At 41.1% G+C, this 23,623-nt stretch overlaps 1 protein-coding gene across 1 annotated transcript in view; it reads right to left on the bottom strand.

Annotated features, from left to right (window-relative positions):
• The window catches only part of ACOXL (acyl-CoA oxidase like), a 380,307-nt gene that overhangs the window by 91,833 nt on the left and 264,851 nt on the right, over positions 1-23,623 (bottom strand). The window contains exon 13 of the mRNA XM_070046830.1: positions 22,541-22,651. The gene's annotated coding sequence lies outside the window, so the exon portion shown is untranslated. The remainder of the gene's footprint in view (positions 1-22,540; positions 22,652-23,623) is intronic.

Below are 23,623 nucleotides of genomic sequence, written 5' to 3'. Positions count from 1 at the left end.
TGGGAAGGTGCTGGTTTGTCTCCCACTAACTTCTCAAAGAAAGCAGGGTGGTTGGGTCCACCAGCTGTCAGCTCACTGGTGGCTTCCTGAACTGGGAATATGGGATTCTTGATACCTTTACCCTAAGCTTTGAACCTGAGCTACAATTCCAGGAGAGCCAGTTAAATAAATCTCACCCAACATCCTACTATATGCGCAGAGTGTGTGTGTGTGTGTGTGTGTGTGTGTGTGTGTGTGTGTGTGTGTGTGTGTGTGTGTATGAGAGAAAGGACACTGGAGGACACCCTTATGTCCACTGTTCCAGCTTGTTTCCTATGAGGAGAAGTAAATGTTCTCAAGATGCCCCAGAGAGGGCTGTGTCCTGGCTTTGGGGACCTGAGGGGAGGGGCCAGCCATGAGGTTCATGCTCATCTCAGAGCCTGGGTCAGAGTTTGAACCCAGGGCCCTTGGCTCTAGCACCCCACCCCACCCCACCCCGAGACCCTTGCTGGGCCCCAGCTCTGCACTAGGCTCACTGCGCCAGAATCCCCCCTTCCCTCAGAAGGTGGCAGGTGGCAGCATTGCAGGGCTGAGGGGGTGGAAGAGCCCTTGTGTGGGGAGATGAGTCACCTGGGTGCAAGGCTGGGATTCCCACACAAACACACCATGAGAACGATGGCTGCTATGATAGTATGAAGGTGCCCAGCACTGGGGACCTCCCCAACACACCCACATGCTCCGCAGCGCTGGCCGTGGATGGTGAAGACATTCTGGTTTTAGGGTGAGTCCCAGGCAAGTCCAGTAACTGTCCCTAGATCTGGAACACAGATGTATCTGGTCTGCCAGGGCGTGCCTTGTCCCCAGCTGCCAACAAAGCTGTGTGAGCACAGACCTGGCCCCCTTCCCTCGGCCCTCACTGTTCACACAGAGGGCTCCCCCACAGACAGCCTGGGCCACAGCAGCAGAGAAAGCATCCTCCCCTACGGTGCTGGGAGCAGGTTCTCCATACGCGTGCATTCAAAGGCTCCCCTCCACCCTGAACTGTCCAGTCTCAGAGCACTCCCTCCGCTGCTTCAGAGATGTGCACGTCCCCTTCTCTCCACCTCCCCCACCGACAGCTCCCCCTCCCCCAGGTTCCCCGCTCTGGTCTCCCTCCTGCCAAGTGGGCACATCCATCCATCGGAGCCCTTGCCACGCTGCTCTGACCAGGGCAGGACTGCGACCTGCCTGGCACCCAGCCCAGTGGTCAGGGCCAATGAGCACATGAAGGACCCTCCCTCACAGACGCTGGGAGTCGAGGTCGATTCCAGGGGAAGGGGTGGAATGCAATTGGATTCAGAGGGCATAGAAATAGCGAGAGGAAATTCAGTAGAGAGGAGTATACACAGCAAGGTGTGTGGGGCTCCAGGTCAGCCTTCTCACTGCATGGCAGCTACAGCGTCTGCAGGTTTTGGGGGGATTGCCAGGGTCTCTGCAGACTCTTCTCTCTTCTCTCACCTGCACTGTCCTCCAGGCTCTGGTCTGGGGCCTGGCAATATGAACAGACCCCAAAGACAGCCCTTTCCTAGCCAAGACCTGACTATTTTTGTCAGGCACAGAAAAGATCCAGGAGTGGGGACGGGCAGGGGGGGACACACGTGTTTGATCTGACCTGTTTCTCAATCTCTTCGCCACTAAAGCTTGACTGAAATTGTCAAAACATGAAATCAATAAGGTCTTGGCAAAAGGCTCCTATAATTGAATACATTACTTCCCAATTTCTCCTCCTTTTCCCTTTTCATGTCAAATGAAGAGTCTGCTTTTTATTACTTAGCCTTTCAGAAGAGAAGACAATTGCTGGATGATACAACCTCTTTGGTCATGTAAGCGTACATTTGAATACACGCTTCTGAAATCGATCTTGATCATTTTCAACAACAGATATGTAAACAAACAAATGCTGGATGCCATCTTCCTTTCTTAACAGTGTCCTCATTTTACAAGTTCCTTCTAATGTTCCGGTGGATGGAGGGATAGAGGTAGGGGTGGGGGTGGGGATCAGGAAACCATAAATAGATTTAACAGGCACCAAAGCGTGCATTTGGAGTACCGTCAGCTAGAAAGATCTTGTTTCGATAACACGATCTTCACATTTAGCTGAAGACTAACTTATGGGGCCTGACTGCCCTTAGTGACTGTTTAAAGCTGACATAAGGCAGAATAACGTACATTTAATATGTGAAAGAAATTAGCCCTCAAGATCTTTGTTTCCTGAATCTCTGCAGCAGCTCAGCTGGTGCTTGGCACACAAGACAGCTGGAGGAGGGCTTCTTGGGGCGGTGAGGGAAAGGCAAGGGGTACAGCACACAGAAAGCTCACCCCATGGGGGTCTAGAGCGAACTCGGGGGACAACAGATTGAGAGGGAGAGCACAGAACCCACTGCAATTTGGACTCCGTAGGGCTCTGCGCTTCCACGTCCACGAATGGCATCCTATCTTCCCCAGCCACAAACGGGAGCCCCAGGGGCATTCTTGACTCCACCTTCAGCCATGACCATGGCTGAAGTGATGGGCCATGACCCCCATCACTTGCAGGGAAGGTGGAAGGTTCTCAACCCCGCACTCAGGGCGCACAGGGCTCCCCGCAGTGAGGACCCGCCATCACCGCCACAGTCACCCTCTGGCCAGCCTCTCCAGCCCGGGAACTGGGATGCCTATGTCTCGATGCTCAGCCTGAACCTGACAGTCACTCGCTCACATCACATGCCTCGCCTCCAAGGTCCTGCTCCCCTTGCTGGGGGATGGTGTGAAAGGGCGTGCTCTGCCGGTCACCATGCAGGACTCAGCTCAAGGACGCTCCTTCCAAGAGCCACCCAACACAGAAAATGGGGCAGCCCTCTCTGCTCCAGACCCCTCTCACTGCACATCCCCCCTGACCCTAACTGCCACCCATCCCTCCAGCTGAGAGTCCGTGTCTTAGTCGTCTTTGAAGTCCCAGAACTCACACGGTGCAGGGCGCGCTATGTCACTGAGCACCATCTGTCATACAAGGAACTATTCAGTAAAAATTCAAACGTTTACAGGTCTTCTTTTTTTTTCTTAATTGTTTGTTTAAATCTATATATCTGAAGCTCCGATGAAGCACTTTTTTTTTTTTTTTTTTTTTTTTTTTTTGCGGTACGCGGGCCTCTCACTGTTGTGGCCTCTCCCATTGCAGAGCACAGGCTCCGGACACGCAGGCTCAGCGGCCATGGCTCACCGGCCCAGCCGCTCCGTGGCATGTGGGACCTTCCCGGACCGGGGCACGAACCCGTGTCCCCCGTATCGGCAGGCGGACTCTCAACCACTGCGCCACCAGGGAAGCCCGAAGCACTTTTACTTCACTGTCACTCAGAGGCTTCTATTTTTGGCTAACCTTTTGGAATTCTGAAACAGCACCCATCTCATTATGTTGAGACGACCACTAAGTGAGCCTCTGTGTGCTCCTGTGTGCTCAGCAGGGAGAGGGCTTTGAGACACTTGTGAGTAAGGGGTGAATTAACATTAGGGGTTAAAACACAACAAAACAGCCTATTAGGAAAGCCTGAGCTGTTGGCGAGCGGGAAAGGAAGAGCAGCAGGTCGCTGAGAGCTGCCACATGAAATTCTAAGGTCAATAGGTGGTGGTCTGTCCCACCGCCAGGCTGCTAAGCTGATGAGGGGATGGGCTGGACTTAACACTGGCTGACTTGGGAGGCCAGGCTGGGAGGCGTTAAGCCCTTTATAGGGACATATGTGATTCCCTCCTGTGTATTATGCTGTGTCCTAATGTCATACACCTGTGAGCTTGGTCGCACATTCCTCATGGAGGCCCCTGCAGCCTGGCAAGTTTGCTGTTTCCCTTTTCTTAGCCCTGCTATCAGGGTGTTGGCTGTAGGCAAAGTGCTGGGCCCTAGGCTGTCTCTCATCACAGCAAGAACTTGACAAATGTCCTGATCCCAGCTGACCATAATGGTCTGCCCACTGGCCTTGAGGAAGGGCAGAATAAATAGAATAACAGGCTCATTGCTGTTCACCCAAATTCTACAGTTTCCAGTAGCATCAAGCCCCAGGATGTGTCAACCCCCTAATCACAGAGAACTTGAAGAAACTGTTGTTAAAGCCCATAGTGAACACCATACTTGACAGTGAAAGGTTGAAAGTTTTTCCTGTAAGATCAGGAATAAGATAAGGAGGCCCACGCTCGCTATCCTTATTCAACATAGTACTGGAAGTCCTAGCCAGAACAATTAGACAAGAAAGAAATAAAGGCATACAAATTGGAAAAGAAGAAGTAGAATAGTTTCTATTTGCAGATGATATGATCTTATATATAGAATGTCCTAAAGAGTCCCCCCAAAAACATCACAACTAATAAATGAATTCAGTAAAGTTGTAGGATACAAAGTCAAAATACAGAAATCAGCTGCATCTTTCTACACTAACAGTGCAATATCTGAAAAAGAAATAAAAACAATCTCATTTAGAGTTGCATCAAAAACCAATAAATTAGGGCTTCCCTGGTGGCGCAGCGGTTGAGAGTCCGCCTGCCGATGCAGGGGACACGTGTTCGTGCCCCGGGAAGATCCCACATGCCGCGAAGCGGCTAGGCCCGTGAGCCATGGCCGCTAAGCCTGCACGTCTGGAGCCTGTGCTCTGCAACAGGAGAGGCCACACAGTGAGAGAGCCCGCGCACCACAAAAAAAACAGAAAACAAAACAAAACAATAAATTAACCAAGGAAGTGAAAGATCTGTACACTGGAAACTATAAGATGAAAGAAATTGAAGAAGACAAAAATAAATGAAACAATATACCATGTTCATGGATCAGAAAAATGAATATTGTTAAAATGTCCATACTACCCAAAGCAATCTACAGATTCAAAGCAAACCCTATCAAAAATGTTTTTTTTCCCCAGAAAGACAAAAATAAAGTCCTAAAATTCATATGGGACCACAAAAGATCTCAAATAACCACAACAACACTGAGAAAAAACAAAACTGGAGATATCACACTTTGAGATTTCAAACTATATTACAAAGCTACAGTAATCAAAACAGTGTGGTGTCGGCATAAAAAAAGGACACACAGAGCAATGGAACAGAATCAAGAGCCCAGAAATAAAGCTATGCATGTATGGTCAACTAATATTTGACAAGAGAACCATGAATACACAATGGGGAAAGGATAGTCTCTTCAATAAAATATGTAGAAGAGTGAAATCAGACCCCTTTCTTACACAACTTACAAAAATTAACTAGAAATGGATTATAGACTTAAATATTAAGACCTGAAACCATAAAACTCCTAGAAGAAAACAATGTCTTGACAACAATTTTTTTGGATTTGACACCAAAAGCACAAGCAACAAAAGCAAAAATAAACAAGTGGGACTACATCAAACTAAAAAGCTTCTACACAGCAAAAGAAACAAATCAACAAAATGAAAAGGCAACTTGCAGAATGGGTGAAAATATCTGCAAACCATCTATGTGATAAGAGGTTAATACCCAAAATATATAAGAAACCCATACAACTCAATTGTTTTAAAAAACCCCAAAAACAAATAATCCAATTTTTAAAATGGGCAGTTGACCTGAATAGACATTTTTCCAAAGAAGACATACAAATGGCCAAAAGGTACTTGAAAAGATGCTCAACATCACTAATCATCAGGGAAATACAAATCAAAACCACAATGAGATATCACCTCATACCTGTTAGAATGGCTATAATCAGAAAGACAAGAGATAAAAAGTGTTGGTGAGTATGTGGAGAAAAGGGAATCCTTGTGCACTGTTGGTGGGGATGTAAATTGGTACAGCCCCTAGTATGGAGGGTCCTAAAAAAATTTTAAATGGAACTACCATATGATCCAGAAATCCCACTTCTGGGCATTTATCTAAAGGAAATGAAATCACTATCTTGAAGAGATATCTGCACTCCTATGTTCACTGCAGCATTATTTATGCAAACCAAGATATGGAAGCAACCTAAGTGTTCGTATATATACATATATATATACACACACACACACATACATATACAATGGAATAGTATTCAGCATAAGAAAGAAGGAAATCCTGCCATTTGCAACCACACAGATAGACCCTGAGGTCGTTATGATAGGTAAAATAAGTCAGACATAGAAAAACAAACACTGTACGATCTCATTTATATGTGGAATCTAAAAAAGCTGAAGTCATAGAAACAGAGTAGAATGGTGGCTGTCAGGGGCTGGGGGCAGGAGAAATGGACACATGTTGGTCAAATGGTACAAACTTCCAGTTACAAGAGGAATAAGTCCTGGGGATCTAATGTATAGCACGGTGACTATAGCTAACACTATTATACTACATACTTGTAAGTTGCTAGACAGTAGATCCTAAATGTCTCACTCTCCACCAGAAATGTAATTATGTGAGCTGATGGGAGTGTTAACTAACACTATTGTGGTAATCAGTGTACCATATATGAATCATCACATTGTACACCTTAAAATTACACAATGTTCTATGTCAATTATATCCAATAAAGCTGAAAAAAAAGGAGAGACCCCCCAAAAAGAAACTGTTGTTTAGTATTCAGTCACTTATACCAAGTCAAACTCACCAGTAATTAGGGTGCCACAAATTAGAAAACTGTCATTTCTATGGTATTGCTCTTCAACCGTGAGCCCAGAGTTTGGTACGTGTCCCCATAGATCTGCCTCTCTCTGAAACTAAGCTGTCTTGTCCCCTTGCCCTGTCTGGGTGACTTTCCCAAAGGTCCATGCCTGGGCCTTCCTTACCACCTTGGTCAGGGCCCTGCTTCCTGGGGTCCAGCCTCTGGGATGGAAGATCTCTAATAGAAGGTTCAGAATCTCTAGGGTATGTCTGCCTGACTTCGGGGCAGCCCTCAATAGCTCACCTCTTGCCAGACTCCTGTGACCCTGGCCACTGGCCCAGACCTCCCCCGTCATCTGTCACCATGCTCTCTGGATTCCATGCTGCTGGCTGGCCTGGGCACCCACAACTGTGCTTTGGTGTGACACTGAAAACTGTCTAGCACAGAACTGACACTTGGTGAATGTTGTTGCCATTAGCCATTTCTTCTTTTCCCCAATCAGTGTATCAAGATTCAGCAGCTGAATCTTGGAAACTTCTAAGTTTCCAATTTCTTATACAAAAAAATGCTAAGTGCCTGTAATGCAAACAACCTAAATGCTGTGAGGCACCACTTAAGTTATATCTTTAAATTTTTTAATTGAGGAATAAGAGGCATACAGTCAGATGCATAAATCTTAAGTTGACAGCTTGATGATTTTTTACATGTGTATGTAACCATGTAACCACCCAGGCCAAGGTACAGAAATTTCCCAGACCCTGTTCTGTACTCCCTCTCTGTCAGTACCAGTCTCCCACTCTCTGATCCCCAGATAACCATCTGCTAATTTCACCCCTTCTTGAATGAATGTCATATAAATGGAATCATGCATTATTAATTTTTTCTGCCAGGCTTCTTTCACCACACATAACATCTGTAAAATTCACTTATTTGGTTGCAGGTAACAGTACTTTATCCCTTTTTATTGCTGGATACAATTCCGATGTATGAAGATACCACAACTGGTTTATCCAGACTCACGCTGATGAACATTCGGGTCGTTTCCAGTTTTTGACTATTACTGATACAGCTGTTATAAACATTCTTGTATAAGCCTTTTTGTGAGCAGGGTTTCATTTTTCTTGGGTAAATACCTAGGGAGGAAAGTGCTGGTCGTAGGGTGGGTACATAATTAACTTTATAAGGAGCTGCCAAACTGTTTTCCAGAACGGGTATTGCTATTTTACACTACCAACAGCAATTATGAAAGTTCCCCTTGTTCCATATTGTCACCATGATTGAATTTCATCAATCGTTTTAGTTTAACACAGTGCAGTGGGTGTGTCGTGGTATATCATTGTGGTTTTAATTTCAATTTCCCTGATGACTAATAAGATTGAGCAAAGTTTAATGTGCTCATTACCATTCTTTTTTTTTTTTAATTTTATTTATCTATTTATTTATGGCTGTGCTGGGTCTTCGTCTCCGTGCGAGGGCCCTCCCTAGCTGCAGCAAGCGGGGGCCACTCTTCATCGCGGTGCGCAGAGCCCTCACTATCGCGGCCTCTCCCGCTGCGGAGCACTGGCTCCAGACGCACAGGCTCAGCAACTGTGGCTCAGGAGCCCAGCCGCTCCGCGGCACGTGGGATCCTCCCAGACCAGGGCCCGAACCCGTGTCCCCTGCATTGGCAGGCAGACTCTCAACCACTGCGCCACCAGGGAAGCCCCCATTACCATTCTTTTATCTTCTTCTGTGAAGTGTCTTTCAAGTCTCTTGTGTAATTTTTCTTAGATTATGTCTTTTTGCTACTAAGTTAGAGGAGGTCTTATGTATTCTGGATAAAAGTCTTTTGTCAGATACATGTGTTGCAAATAATTTCTCCAAGGTCATGGCTTATCTTTTTGCTTTCTTACTGGTATCTTTTGGAGAACAATTTGTTTTTAATTTTGAAAAAATTCCAATCAATCAATATTTAATTGAATGGTTAGTGCTTTTTATCTTTTTTCTAAGAAATCTTAGTTTTTACCCCAATGCCAAAGAGATGATATCCTATGTTTTCTTCTAAAAGTTTTATAGTTTTCACTTTCACTTTAAGTCTATGGTCAATTTCAAATTAATTTTTGTGTATTATGTGAGGAATAGGTCAAGGTTCATTTTTTTATCGTTCGGATAGTTAGCTGTTTGTTGCACAATTTGCTGAAAAAATTTCTCTCTTCATCATTTAATTTCCTTTGTACCTTTGTAAAAAAATCAAATGAACATATATTTGTGGGTGGATTTCTGGACTCTATAGTGTTCTACTGATCTATTTGTTTATCTTTATGCCAATCCCACACTGTCTGGATTATCGGAGCATTAGCGTTAACTCTAAAATCAGGTAGTACAAGGCCTGCACATTTCTTCAACTTTTTTCATAGTTGTTTTGGCTATTTTAGGCTATTTGTATTTCCACATGAATTGTCAAATCAGCTTGTGAGTTTCTACAAAAAGTCCTGCTGCGATTTTGACTGAGATGGTGTTGACTCTAAAGACCAATTTAAGGAGAATGAACATCACAGCAATACTGAATCTTTCCATGCACAAACATGATATACTTTTCCACTTCTTTAAGTTTTCTTTAATTACCTTCTGCAATGTCTTATAGTTTTCTATATACAGATCTTGCACTGTTTGAATTTTTATTGTAAAATATATTCCTAAGAACTTCATGTTTTTTAATGATATTATAAATTTAATTTAATTTTACATTTCGTTTTCCAATTGTTTATTGATAGTGTATAAAAATAAAATTTATTTTGGATACTGAGTTTATATCCTGTAACCGTGTATTGATTTACTGGTTATGGTAGAGTTTGTGCGTATTTTTGGTAAAGTCTTTCATATTTTTTATTTAAACAACTATTTCATCTGCAAATTAAGACAGATATATTTCTTCCTTTACAATATTTGTCATTTATTTCTTTTTCTTGCCTAGCTGTTGCACAGCTAGGACCTCCAGTGTAATGTCAAATAGAAGTGGTGATAGTGGACATTCTCACCTTGTTCTCCCTCTTAGTGAGGAAAGCGGGCAATATTTCTCCATTAGATATGTTAACTATAGGTTTACTGTAGATGTGCTGTTTCAAAATTGAGGAAATGAGTTTCTATTTCTAGTTTGCTAAGACTTTTTATAACCATGAACCGATGTTGGAGGTTGTCAAATTTTTTTCTGCATTATATAATCACATAATTTTTCTCCTTTATTTTGTCAATGTTGTAGATTTCATTGATATTTGAATGTTAAATCAACACTGCATTCTTGGAGTAAACACCACTTGGTGACATATTTTTCTTTGTATATATATCGCTGGATGCAATCTTTAATATTTTATTATACATTTCTACCTATGTAATGAAAATATTCGTTTATAATTTTTTCTTTGCAATGTACTTATTAGTTCTCATATCAGTATTATATGGGCTTTTGAAAGAGTTTTGTGTAAGACTGGTATAATTTTGTCTTCAAATGTTTGATAGGATTCAACAGAAAAACCACCTGGACCTAGAGCTTTCTTTGTAGAATGTTTCCATTACAAATTAAATTCATTTAATAGATATTTTGAGCTCCCCTGTTTGTTTTTTGCTTGCTCTTGAAAGTTGTGTTTTTCCAGGAATTTGTTCTAAGTTCTTGAATTTATGTGCATAAAGTTGTTCATAATATTCCCTTATTGTATTTTAATCTCTGTCCTACATGTTATGATATTTCCTCTTTCATTCTTGATCTTGTTAGCTGGTCCTTTATCTCTTTTTCTCTTGATCAGGCTTGCTGGGGATCAACCAATTTTTAATCATTTCAAAGAACAGACTTTTAGGTTTGTTGATTTTCTCTAGAGTTTATTTTCTACTTTATCGATTTCTCTCTAATCTTTATCATTCCCTTTATGCTACTTACCTCGCTCTTCTTTTTCTAGCTCTTAAGGTGGAAACTTACATCATTTACTTAAACGTTTTTTTATTTTCTAAGACAAACACTTCAATCTATAAATTTCCCTCTGAGGGCTCTTTTCACTATACCCACCAAATCTGATATGTTTTGCTTTCATTATCGTTCAGTTTGAAATATTTTCTAACTCCCCTAGAGACTCCTTCTTGGATTCACAGAAATGAGTTGCTAAATATTTATTTGGGAGATTTTTCCAGATATCTTTTTGTTATTGATCTCTAATTTAATTCCATTATCAATAGGGAAAATATTCTGTATTATTTTGATATTTTAAATTTTTTACTGAGATTTGTCTTACGAACAGCAACTGTAGTTCTGGGTGTAGTTTTCAATAAATGTCTATAAATGCTAAATAGATAGAGTTGGATGATAGTGTTGTTCACATCTTTTAAGCCATATTGAATTCCTGTCTATTTGTTTCATCAATTATTGGATTTGTCTGTTTCTCCCTTTGGTTCTGTCAATTTCTGCTTCATGCTTTTTTTTTTTTTTTTTTTTGGCCAGGCCACATGGCGTGTGGGATCTTAGTTCTCCAACCAGGGATCGAACCCATGCTCCCTGCAGTGGGAACATTGATGCTTAAACCCTAGAACGTCAGGGAAGTTCCCCTGCTTCATGTATTTTGAATGTCTGTTATGGTGCATACCTATTTCAGATTATTGCCTTCTTGATGAAGTGGTCTTTTAATCTTCATGAAATGACCCTCTTTATCCTTGGTAATACTCTTTGTCTTAAAGTTTGCTTTATCTGATATTAATTTAGTCTCTCATGTTCTAGTTGCAAGCTATATCTTTTTCTTGTCTTTATCTTTATCTTCAAAGCATATAGATGAGATTTTGCTTATTTTTAACCCCCTATGACAATTTAATTGCCTTTTAATGGGAATGTTCAGTCCATTTACATTTAATATAGTTACTGATAATGTTGGGTATAAGTCTACTATACTTCTATGGTATGTCTGTCTCCTTAGGTCATTAGTTTTTGTTCCTTCTTCCATGCCTTCTTCCAGATTAACTGAGGATTTTTCTTTTTTGTCTCAGTTTACCTTCTCTATTAAAATATATATTCTTTACTATGACAGTCTGCCTTCAATTAATAACAATTCATGTATAACATAAGAACCTTATAATAGTATAATTCCAAGTACTTTAAATCCCATCTTTTGTGCTAAGGTGCCATATATTTTACTTCCATATACATTAAAAACCAAAATAACTACAATTACGTTTGCTTTAAATAGCCAATTGAATTCTAAAAACTTTAAAACAAGAAGGAAGGTGTCATTAATATTTACCTACACATTTTGCATTTTCACTGTTCATCTTTCCTTTAGGTTTAAATTTCCATGCAATTTCATTTTGTTCAGCTTGAAGAAACTTCCTTAACATTTCTTCTAGTACAGGTCTGCTTATGACAAATTTTCTCAGCTTTCCTTTACCTGAAAATGCCTTAAATCATTTTTGATACATATCTTTGCTGGCTCTAAAACTCTAGGGAGAAAGTTGGTGGTGTTTTTTTTTTTTTCCAGCACTTTAGAGACATCTTTTCCACTGTCTTCTGGCTCTACAATTTCTAATGGAAATCAACCATCATTCTTATCATTTCTTTTCTGTTTCTAATGTTCCTTCTTCTCTGGCTACTTTTACAATTTATTCTTTATCTTTGATTTTCAGCAGTTTTACTATGATGTGCTTCTGTTTTTATGTTTGTTTGTTTGTTTGGTTTCCATCCTCTCTGTCTGAATCTTGCGAGCTTTCTGGATTTGTGTGCTGTCATTTCTTTAAAAATTGGCTGATACCTTTTCTGTTCCATTCTGTCTTATCTTTCTCTGAGATTCCAAGTGCATGTACATTAGAGTGTGTGATTCTGTCCTACAGGTCACTAAGGCTCTGTTCATTTTTATCAATCTTTTTCTCTCTGAGCTTTAGCTCAAAGGATTTCTATTGATGTCTTCATGTTCACTGACATTTTCCTCTGTTGCATCCAATCTGTTGTTAATTCCACCCAATTAATTTTTTAATTAATTTATTTATTTTTTTGGCTGCATTGGGTCTTTGCTGCTGCGTGCAGGCTTTCTCTAGATGTGGCGAGCAGGGGCTACTCTTTGTTGTAGTGCACAGGCTTCTCATTGTGGTGACTTCTCTTGTTGTGGAGCATGGGCTCTAGGCGCATGGGCCTCAGTAGTCTTGGCATGTGGGCTCAGTAGTTGTGGCTCACAGACTCTAGAGCGCAGGCTCAGTAGTTGTGGCATATGGGCTTAGTTGCTCCGTGGCATGTGGGATCTTCCCAGACCAGGGCTCAAAACCGTGTCCCCTGCATTGGCAGGCAGACTCTTAACCACTGTGCCACCAGGGAAGTCCCAATGTTTTATTTATAATATTGTATTTTTCAGTTCTATCCTGCTTGGGTTTTTAAAATATACAAAATTTCCAAAAGTCTCCTGCAAATTTCTTTTATTATGCCCTGTCCACTCTTTAATAAATTCATCATATTTTTTAAAAAGTGCTTGTCTTCTAATTTCAATACTGGAGTTATTTTTGGTGTCTTTTTCTATTGACTGATTTTTCTCTTGATTATGGATTACATGTTCCTACTTGTTCACATGTCTGGTACTATTTTATTGTACATTGGACACTGCAAATACTACTAATTCTGGATCCTGTTATTTTCCTCTAAAGAGTATTGAGTTTTATTCCAGCATGCTGTTAAACTTGAATCTGTAGAGGCTTGGTTTAATTCGTTGTCAGGAAGAATCTTTTTGGTTTTGCCTTTAGTATCTTTTAATTCTACTTGTAGTCCTTGAGGAAATCCCCTTTCCTGGGGCATAGTTTTTTATACCTAAGGTATGGCCCTTCTGATGTTCCAGTGGAAAGCTTTCCATACCTCTCTAACTGGGCAGAACTCAAACTATATATTCTGTGTCCTATGTGGTAGGCAACAGTTGAATTCTCTGCTCAGCTTTTTAAGCCTTTCAAATAGAAGGTCCCTTGAGCGCTTTGGAGTCTTGTCCACCTATGCATATTTCAGATATCAGTTAAAGATTTGAGTAGTGTTAATACACATATTTTGAAGTTTCCCTCTCTATGGCTCCCTTTTTTTAAATTTTCCCCTTCAATTTTCAGTCTTTCTGACAGTCCCAAACTCTATCTGATGACTCCTCAGGACATTAAGATTGAGGTTCCCATGTGGTAACTTCTTCTTTAACCTAAATGTAGGGAAAGGCTTTCTCTCTGTTAAAATCCATTTGACTACACAGAAGTTAAACACCTTTTTGCATGGCAAAAATTACCATGAACAATGTCAAAAGACAAGTGACAAACTGGAAGAAATTTTTGCAATATGACAAAGGTATAAGATCCTTAATATAGAAAATTATTGTACAAAAATACTGAAATCCCTATGGATAAATGGGAAGCTAATATGAACAAATAATACCTGAAAAATATGTTAAAATAGCTCTCACATAGACGAAAAACTATGCAAACTCACTCATAATTAGAGAAGGGACTTAGACCAATATAGATATAATCTCTCACCTATCAAATTGGGAAAAATAAAAAGTATGAGAACACATTCTGTTGATGAGGCTGTGAAGAAACAAACGTTGCTGAGGAGAATGCAAACTGGTACAACCTTCCTGAGGGATAATTTGACAATACTTAACCAAACTACATATGCACTTCCCTTTGGACCCAGCAATCACACTTCCAGAAATCCACCCTAAAGGTACACCTTAAGCAATACTAAATTTCATATGCATACAATAAAGAGGGGTTGAGTAAGCTATGATACATCCATACAGTGTATTATTCTGCTGTTTTTCTGTTTGTTTGTTTAAGAATAAGGTAGGTCGGGCTTCCCTGGTGGCGCAGTGGTTGAGAGTCTGCCTGCCAATGCAGGGGACACGGGTTCGTGCCCTGGTCTGGGAAGATCTCACATGCCGCGGAGCGGCTGCGCCCGTGAGCCATGGCCGCTGAGCCTGCGCGTCCGGAGCCTGTTGCTCCGCAACGAGAGAGGCCACAACAGTGAGAGGCCCACGTACCGCAAAAAAAAAAAAAAAAAAAAAGATAAGGTAGATCTCTATGAACTGATGTAGAATGCTTTCCAGGACATATGGTTAAGAGGGAAAAAAAAAATACAGAAGAGTATCTATAGTATGCGATCCTTCATGAAAGAGAGAAAACAATATAAGAAAATACAAATGTATCTGATTATTTGTGTGAAAGAAATAAAGGAAGGATAAGTCAAAAACTAAATAGTCTGCTCATCTATTGGAGGTATGTGGGGAAAAAAGAGAAGAATGGAAGTGGGGATGTAGGGGTGAGGAAGGAGTGACAGTTCTGAGTATACTTTTTGTACAGCTTTGATTCTTAGAAACTTAGTAATGTTTCATGTAGCCAAAACATGAATGGATTCAAATCCACCAGGATGTTCGGAGATCCCAGAGTAGAATACAAATAGCCACAAATGAACCTAACTGTGTTGCAAATGAATAACACAGTCTCACTGAAGGAGAAGGAAAGAACGAGTCAACGTAATTTTGGAAATACTTCTTTGATTAGATACCGTAAGCTAAGTTCACAAAGACAAATACTGTATTCTACTTGTAAATGTGTTTCTCACAGAGAGATGGGTTAGCAATTCTGAAACTACTTAATGTGCATACTAGGGAAGATCAAATAAGTAAACATAGTAGACAATGAAAGCCAGATTTCTCACTTTCTCAGAGAAAGAAGTTACAAATAGGAAAGAGGGAATGCTTGTGGTTTGGGATTGGAATCAGAACTACCAGTATAAACTCATGGTTTCTAATATCCGTGCATACAAATCTGTGTGAGAATGTGTGAGTGAGTAAACCTATACCTATTTTCTAGCTTAGAACAAGCCTAGAAGTAGTGACACTCCAGTAGCAATTAGCATACTCAGCAACCAGATATTGATTTTTAAATACTATTCTCCAATAAAAGGAACCAGGGACTCTTGGAGAAATGGTTGATTACAGGTTGAGCTGGGAAAACATGAGATGAGCCTGGAACATTTTATGGTACCAAAAAATAAGGAAGCGTTTCAAAAAAAAAAAAAAGATGGGGACATATCAAAGAGATACAGGGGCTAGTTAAACTGAAGGAGATCTCAATGGCCACAGCTGGGACAATTAGAGCAAGAAAATAAAATATGGTAGAATTGGACGTAGCCCAAAAATACAATAAATATCCATTAATCCACACTGATATAAATAATAATTAATTGAATAGATAAATCATTGGAGGAGAAGGGACAGTTCTTGCTTCTAATAAAGGAATGTAGCAGGAATGAGAGAAATAGAATTCCCAGTAATAAACACCACAGTATTATTTCCAGAAAGATCCATAGAGGATTACTAAAATAGTGGGTGAAAGTTTAAGGAAAAAAATAGTATATTTGCATAACCAAATGTGAGTCTCCTCTTTGCTCTTGGTGACTGCATTCCCTTGAAGAAACCACTAACCTTTTTGGTCCTCAGGTTGCCTCCTGAGGGACCCTTCTAGCTCTCACACAAAAAGGAAATGACTGCACCGCCCATGCAGTTATTAGAAATATAACTTCCTCTTCCTTTTCCTTCTCATCACTTCCTCTTCTTTCTTTCCTTTCCATTCCCTACCCATAATAGGCTTCCCTAGGAAGAGAATTTAGGTGATCTCTTTGAGAGAAAGATGGAGGAAGTTAGAAGTGAGGGGAAAAGAGAAAATGCAACTCCTAGTATTAACTGGATTTAACGTAACCAGAATAAGAGAGAGGAAAGCATCACAGAACAGAAACATTTCCTATGACCAGAAACAACAGAGAGGGAAGTGCCAAGCTAAGCCTTAGGAGCACGGCACACAGGAGGTAGGCACAGGCAGCCTCGGATCTTCCTGCCTGTCCACTCTGGGGTCTCTCAGACCACCACCTACCCCTTCCTCACACCATGTACAGCTACTGGGATGTGGAAGTCAGTCACTCTTTCCCCCTCGCTGAGTTGCAGGAGTTTAAGCCTTAGCTCTCACTGAGAAATGGGTATATGTTCCCCATTAAAGGAATTTCAAGCCCCGGTCAGCAGCGAAGCCTTACTTTTGCATAAAGTGGCCACTGCATAGGCAGCACCCAGTGCTCTGAAGACAAAAAGGCCCCTCCACCAGGTTGCTCTGGTCTGCTGGTCATCTTCCCAGCCCAACTTGACCACAGGAGTTAGAAGATGCAAGATCAATGCAAACCAGGAACTCAGGAAATTTGGTTTCTAATCCTGTTTCCTGTCTTTGATGATCTGTCTCTGGAATAAAGCTCTTGGCATTTCTGTACCATGAGATTTTCAGTAAAACATCTGCTCTTCAGGTTGCTGTATTGGCTTTTAAAAATGTAACAAACACAACCCAGCTGCTGTTACTCTCTGATTCCTGTCTCCACTCTGAAACTCTCCGAGAAGTACAAGCAAAGCAGATCAGATATTCTCTTTGGGTTCATCGACAATGGCATTTTCCAGCTCCTCTCTGGATCTACCAGACATCACTGGCCCAAAGCTCTTGAGGACCTGTGACTGATGAGATTCTGGCAGCCTGACCTCCAGCACACGCCATGTGTGTGCCATCCAATCACTGATACAGACAGCTCACATTTTCTGCGGACAAGAACTCACATAAGATTCCATATGCCAACCAGGTGGCCTGGGCAAAGAAACTGTTAGTCTAAAATTCTAACAGAATAACTGGCATCATCTGTTAGAAAGATAGCCTTCAGAGGTACTATGATTTCATTATATTCTAAAGATCTAAAGAGCTTTAGAGTCTCTCTCTCTCTCACACACACACACGTGCGCACGCGCACACACACACACACACACACACACACAGCAGTCAGGCTGCACTGACCACAACAATAAAGACGGTAGGTGACTGTCACTTTTCTAAACAGAAAGCTCTATAAAGTTACATCTCCGAAAACCTTATTTCCAGCCTCCACCAATTCTTCTCCAACCAGACCTCAAATTCTGAATGAGAAAAAATAACTTAGGGTAGTTGTTTCCAAGTGAGCTGACTGCCCCCGAATTTTGAGGATGATTCATGATATTCATTTACAAACCACTTCTCTTTCCCTTTTGACTCAGCCTTGCAGTGTGGAGGAGGGCAACATGAATCAGATTTTTAAAATCATTCTTTTCCAGGTGATTCCTACACACCCTGAAATGGGGGAACCACCAGTGCAGTAGAAGAATATTACAGGTGATGAGAGACAGACATGAATAAACTGGGTAACCAGAACAGTCTTCATCCCACCTGAATCATCATCCCTCTACCTGCCCAATTTTTGTTACCCACATTTGAAAATAGTCATCTGTTAAACATATTGATTACTCAGGGGATACATTTTTCTTCCCTAGATTTTTCTCTGTAAAATGAAGTCCTTAATAAAATATTCTCAAAGTGACAAGTCATTGTTTATTGTCACCCTCCCACCACTAATGGGGAAGTGATATAGTGACCCTGATGAACAACGTTTGCAGCAGGATTTTAGAAAGCTGGGGGAGTGGAGCTTCCAAGACAAGCCATGGGGCTGGGCTCCCTCCATGGCCACCACCACACAGAAGGACATTTCCTGGCTCCATTTTAAGTTAAATTCTGGCTGCACCAAGGAGGGAAAGGCAGTATCAGATGATAGGTCTTTCGTGAGGACCTAGGGGTCTTGACTCTCTAACTCTGTGAACTTCTAGCCCTTAGTGCTCCCTCCAGGGTAAGAGGGAGATGGGCTATCTAACGCGTGTGAGCTAAGTGTCTCCAAAATAAAATGTGCATTTGAGGGAAATTAAAGAGTATTTACTATAAAACAAAAGAAAAGCAGACTTCCGGAGCCCACTCCTATTTTTGCTTCTTGAAAAGATCCTGAACCAAATCACATGGTTATTTTTACAAGATCTTGGCATTCTAGATGAAATCACCCACCTTTGGACACCATTCGAGGACTATTCTCCAGACCCCATTTGGGTCAGATGTTCAAATTGCTGACCAGGTCATTTTATTTCCAGATCCACCAAATTAATGTAGGTAGACGTAAGCCAACATAGAGCTAGCTGAACAAAAAGCTGAGCCAAAAATACAAACTTAAATGTAGAAGTCAGAATTCTTTTCCCTAAGCTTGTAGGTTCTGTCATAATTTAGTACTTATTTCATTCTGCCTTGGGCTATAACTAGTGGACTTATCCCAAGGTAGGAGCATATCTTAATAATCTTTGTAGTCTTCGCATGCTTAGCCCTAGAAAACTGTATTGTTTAATGAATATTTAATTGAATTGACTATTAAAATGGTTACACTAATGGTAGTAACTCAGATAATTAACATGAGTACAAGGTTTATCATTTCTTAAATGCTTTTTAAAAAAACATATTCTGGGCTTCCCTGGTGGCACAGTGGTTGAGAGTACGCCTGCCGATGCAGGGGACACGGGTTCGTGCCCAGTCCAGGAAGATCCCACATGCTGTGGAGCAACTAAGCTCATGTGCCACAACTACTGAGCCTGCACGCCACAACTACTGAAGCCCGTGCTCCTAGAGCCTGTGCTCTGCAACAAGAGAAGCCACCATAATGAGAAGCCCATGCTCTGCAGAAAAGAATAGCTCCCACTCGCCCTAGAGAAAGCCTGTGCGCAACAACAAAGACCCAATGCAGCCAAAAATGAATAAATAAGATAAATAAATTTTACAAAAAGACACATGCACCCCAATATTCATTGCAGCACTATTTACAATAGCCAGGACATGGAAACAACATAAATGTCCATCAAGAGAGGAATGGATAGGGCTTCCCTGGTGGCGCAGTTGAGAGTCTGCCTGCCAATGCAGGGGACACGGGTTTGAGCCCTGGTCTGGTTAGATCCCACATGCCGCGGAGCGGCTGGGCCCGTGAGCCATGGCTACCAAGCTTGCGCATTGGGAGCCTGTGCTCCGCAACAGGAGAGACCACAACAGTGAGAGGCCCACGTACCGCAAAAAAACAAACAAACAGGGCTTCCCTGGTGGCGCAGTGGTTGAAAGTCCGCCTGCTGATGCAGGGGACACGGGTTCGTGCCCCGGTCTGGGAAGATCCCACATGCCGTGGAGCGGCTGGGCCCGTGAGCCATGGCTGCTGGGCCTGCGCGTCCGGAGCCTGTGCTCCGCAACGGGAGAGGCCCGCGTACCGCAAAAAAAAAAAAAAAACAAAAACAAAAAAGAGAAAAAAGGAATGGATAAAGAAGATGTGGTATATATAGATACAGTGGAATATTACTCAGCCATAAAAAGGAACGAAATTGGGTCATTTGTAGAGACGTGGATGGACCTAGACACTGTCATACAGAGTGAAGTAAGTCAGAAAAAGAAAAACAAACATCATATATTAACATATATGTGGAATCTGAAAAAGTTGATGTAGACGATCTTATTGACAAAGCAGAAATAGAGGCACAGATAAAGAGAACAAATGTATGGATACCAAGGAGGAAGAGGGGGTAGGATGAATTGGGAGATTGTGATTGTCATATATACACTATTGATACTATGTATAAAATAGATAACTATTGAGAACATACTGTATAGCACAGGGAACTCCACTCAATGCTCTGTGGTAACCTAAATGGGAAGGAAATCATGTTGACTTTTAATGTAATGAAACATATATTTTAACCTATGTTTTTCTCTAATGATCAAACAAAACAATGCCTTTTGCCTACCCTGCAATTAAAGTAAGAAACTGAGCATGTTTTTACTTTACTTTAGTTTTTTTTATCTTACCTTAAAATATTTTAGGAACCATTCTATTATAGAACCAATGACACAAAGGTTTTTTTTAATTCATGTTTTTTTTCCAAAAACATTTTTTAGCTTATGTATTTAACTCTGGAACTAATTTTTTAAAACACATAATTATTCGTAGGCTGATTCACATGGACCATTGATCCTTCTATATCTTGATTTCCTTATTTTCAAGTTATTACTTTTAATTCTTTTTCATGTCTTATTGAGTAGGTCTGTGAATAAGTTTCAAGGAAGGCCAAGGAAGTGAAATTGCTTCTGATTCTTAGATTTCTGAAGATATCTTTCCACTGCTTGTACTCATGAATTAAATTTGGTTTGGAATGGTATGCTTAGATCATGAGTTTCCTCTTTAGAGGAGCAGGTCTTACTCCATTTGGAGATGGTGAATAAAGATTTAAGTTAAGCTTGTTTTTTTCCATTTGTTGGTAAACTATTATTTTCTGTCTGGTTGCTTTAATGAAATTCTCTTTACTCTGCATTTGCAAGCTATATCCAGGTATGGTTTTTATCCTATTAAAATCTTGATTTTTTTTTTACACTAAGAAAAATATATTTCTTTTCTGTTGGTTATTATAATTCTGCTCCTTTTGTTCCAGCATTTTCAGGAATATTTCAGGAATATTTCTTATCCATGGGTTGTATTTCTACTATTTTCACTCTGTGTTGATTATCATCTCATGCCATTTCATCATTTTTTAAATTAATTAATTTATTTTTAGCTGTGTTGGGTCTTCACTGCTGCGCGTGGGCTTTCCCTAGTTGCAGTGGGTGGGGGCTAATCTTCACTGTGGTACACGGGCTTCTCATTGTGGTGGCTTCTCTTGTTGCAGAGCATGGGCTCTAGGCGCGCAGGCTCAGTAGTTGTAGCTCACAGGCTCTAGAGCACAGGCTCTAGAGCACAGGCTCAGCAGATGTGGCACACGGGCTTAGTTGCCCCACGGCATGTGGAATCTTCCCAGACCAGGGCTCAAACCCGTGTCCCCTGCATTGGCAGGCGGATTCTTAACCACTGCATCACCAGCGAAGTCCCCATGCCATTTCATCTTTATCCTTTACTTCTACAGTCTTGGAAAGCTAGTTCATAGATTACATTTTCTCCATTGTTAGTTCTGCTTATAAGTGCATCTTTGCCTTTGATCGCATCCTTCTCTTACTTTGGCTGGCTCCATGTTTGATAAGGCAGGGAATGTGGAGAGACTTAAACCCACCTGGATGTGTCCTGGGCATCTGGCAGGAACTCTCCTCAGACCTACAACTGAAGGATGGAGTGGTTTGCACAAACCTAGCCCAACTTCCAGCAGGTACTCATCAGTCTCTCTGTTTCACAAGGTGGATTTTGACCATTTCTGCTCCCAGGGCTCTTCTGCCGCAGAGCATTTCCGAAGAGACTACCCATCCCCATGTGCCATTCATCCTCCTCCCGCTCTGTGTTGTACTGGGAGATGTAATCTTGGAATCAATATAAAAAGAGACAAACTGAAGGGGGAGAGTTTCATGGGACCCAATTCTGGTCCTCTTGGAACATAATTCCTTTGCAGAGGGGGAGCCGTGGTCTGACTTCAGGTTATGGTAGCCCTGAGGTCCTGAGCCTGGGTAGAAAGTGGGATAAGTAAAGCCTTCTCTTGGGGTCTTGTTGTCTATTCCATGTTGGGATGAGGAGATGAAACAGATATTGCTGGGGCGGGGGTGTTTCCTCAAACCAACCCCATTGGTACAGTACTTGGTGCAAATTCCCTCTAGATTTCTTATCAGTGCTGATAAGAGGTTTTATGTTTTTGCAGAACGTCATGGGCATTTTAATAGGAAATAGAGTGCATCTCAGGCTAATTCAATGGTTAATTTTCACATGTGCCTGATGCACGCCCCCCACCAAGAAAACAATGTATTCACTATTACATCCAGACAATGACTCTTCAATTCCAATAAGGGTTCAAAATTACCCCACTCATCAACTCCCATGGCAGCCAAACGACACTTGCAGGTAAAATTCTAAAAGATGCCGCACAAGAGATAATCACTAGCATCAGGGCCTCCAAAGCGAGCAAGGCTGTCATGCAAAATGGCTTGTAGGAATTCTAGCCATTTCCAGAAGCTTGTAATTACGCTGACTCATCCTGTATTACATTAGCAGATAGTTCACCAGCAAGAATATGCCTTAAACACCAAAACGAAAAATATAACACAATGTATCTTTACCTTATAATAAATCCGGGCCACCAAACCCCGCTGAAGAACCCTTCATGAAAATTGACTGCTTTCAACAGAAAGGCGAGATTACCGACTGTGTCCATGTTAAACGCCAGGAAACTGAAGGAAAAACACAGTGACCATCATTATTACTTTGTCCTCACCAAAGAATTTCAACTTGAAAGAAATAGTGTTTGTATTTTCAAAAAGAATTTCCTCCCAATAGATAAGTAGTGTAAGTACACGTAATCATCCCCTTGCATCTCTTACTTGCTGTATTTTGTGCCTCTTCTCGCTATTTTTTGGATGAATGCTTGGATCTAGTTATTCTATGTGGTCATCCTTGTGATATAAGGATAATTTGGTTTACTGCTTTTTCCACTTATGGCTTTTTTAATCTTTTAAAGAATATTTTATTTAGCTTTAAAAAAAAATTTACTGAAGTGTACCTGATGTACAATATTGTATGTTACAGGTGTACAATATAATGATTCACAATTTTTTTTTTTTTTTCTTTTGCGGTACGCGGGCCTCTCACTGTTGTGGCCTCTTCCATTGCGGAGCACAGGCTCCGGAGGCGCAGGCTCCGGAGGCGCAGGCTCATCGGCCATGGCTCACGGGCCCAGCCGCTCCGTGGCATGTGGGATCTTCCCAGACCGGGGCACGAACCTGTGTCCCCTGCATCGGCAGGTGGACTCTCAACCATTGCGCCACCAGGGAAGCCCGATTCACAATTTTTAAAGGTTATACTCCATTTAGTTATTATAAAATATTGGCTATATTCCCTGTGTTGTACAATATATCCTTGTAGCTTATTTTATACCTAATAATTTATACCACTTACTATTGTATTAAAATAGTGTTTAATATTTTACATAGTCTTCCTTCATTAACAGCTATATAATTTTCATGAAGTAGGTTTATAATAATTTACCCAACATTGTTGGACATTTGTTATAACAGTGATTATAAATGAATAGTAGTAGTCAAATATATCTGTCACAAAGTACTTGGCAATGAATAATATTTCTCAAATACATTATGTATTTATTGCTAACTATTGCTGTGAATTATTCAATAATCTCAATAATT

The sequence above is a fragment of the Globicephala melas genome, chromosome 12 (assembly GCF_963455315.2).
Source record: "Globicephala melas chromosome 12, mGloMel1.2, whole genome shotgun sequence".
In the NCBI taxonomy this organism is placed as follows: domain Eukaryota; kingdom Metazoa; phylum Chordata; class Mammalia; order Artiodactyla; family Delphinidae; genus Globicephala; species Globicephala melas.
The sequence above is the reverse complement of the archived record's forward strand: the minus strand, read 5'-3'. Positions and strand labels throughout refer to the sequence as shown.